This window comes from Galeopterus variegatus, unplaced genomic scaffold (genome assembly GCF_000696425.1).
Source record: "Galeopterus variegatus unplaced genomic scaffold, G_variegatus-3.0.2 Scaffold2079, whole genome shotgun sequence".
In the NCBI taxonomy this organism is placed as follows: Eukaryota; Metazoa; Chordata; class Mammalia; order Dermoptera; family Cynocephalidae; genus Galeopterus; species Galeopterus variegatus.
Genome location: NW_007728190.1, coordinates 198,331 through 199,607, shown reverse-complemented (window position 1 = coordinate 199,607; position 1,277 = coordinate 198,331).

Below are 1,277 nucleotides of genomic sequence, written 5' to 3'. Positions count from 1 at the left end.
TTTTTTTGTCACAGATTTTTAGTGGGCAAATGAACAAGCAGTAAAAATATAGTCTATTCAACAAATATCTCTTGAGCACCTGCTACGGTTTAGGGAGACACTGTGCAATGACAGGTAAGGGCCATGAGACAGGGAAGCCCAGGGGATGGTGGACCACAAAGGAGAAGCCCAGGCTTCCTGAAGGAGGTGACACCTGAGCTCAAGTGTGATGGGTGCAGGAATGGGGAGAGAACGTGGAGGTGGTGGGAAGAGCTTGTGAAAAGGCACGGTGGTGGCACAGAAAGAGCAACTTTGGAAGCACAGTGAGTGAGCTGGGGGTGGCTGAGGCTGGCAAAGTCAACGGGGCGGCCAGACCCTGAAGCAAATTGAGTGGTAGAACAAGTTCGAGTGGTCTGGGCTAGCCCAAAGCCACACAACAAGGTGGTGGCAGTGCCAGGACTTGAACCATAAAATCTAAGCTTCATGATCATGCTCCCAAGGGACTGGGCCCAGCTGGAATAAACTGGAACCAGTGGGCCACATGAAGGGAAGGGAATGGAAAGGGAATGAGCAGAGTAGGCTATTTGGGGCACCTGCCATCACAGTGGACAGTTTTCACACTGTTAAACACGCGTTCCTCTAAGGCGGTACTACTATTCCCATTTTCCAGATAAGAAAAGGAGGCTCAGAGAGATTACAGAACCAGCCTAAGAGCACACGCCTAGAAAACAGAAGGCAAGTCTGCCTCCTAAACACAAGCTTGTCTGTGTGCGCTGTCGCATGCACTGGGGCTCTGCTGCCATAGGGCCCAACAATGAGGAAAACAGCATTCTTCAGCCATGGTCTTACGTCCATTTAGGAAACAGCCCTGCCCAGAGAACTGTGCCGGACCCCCAGGACCTTCTGCTTCAAGAAGGTTCCCCAGCAGGTAAAGGCTGGCAGAGGAGAGGCTCCAAGTCTTTTCCCCAGGCAGGAGAACTTTGCACAGTAGAACAAGGACTGGCCCTTAGAGAGGTAAGCCAGGCAGGTGCCTGCCAGCCACAGGGAGCTATAGGAGGTTTGGGAGAGGGGAGGGCCCAGTATGACCCACTGCTTAAATAACAATGGGCTTCTGGGATTGGGGCTGCAGAGCCCGACAACGCCCAGTGCCCTTTCCTCCTCCCACAGCCCACCAAAAACATGGCATCAAAGATCTTCTGTTGTTGCTGCAAGGCCAGTGAAGGGGCTTCCAACAGTGTCGGCCCCTACGGTCCAAGAATGTCCCAACAGTGTCATCCACGATCCTTCAGTAGGTTCCC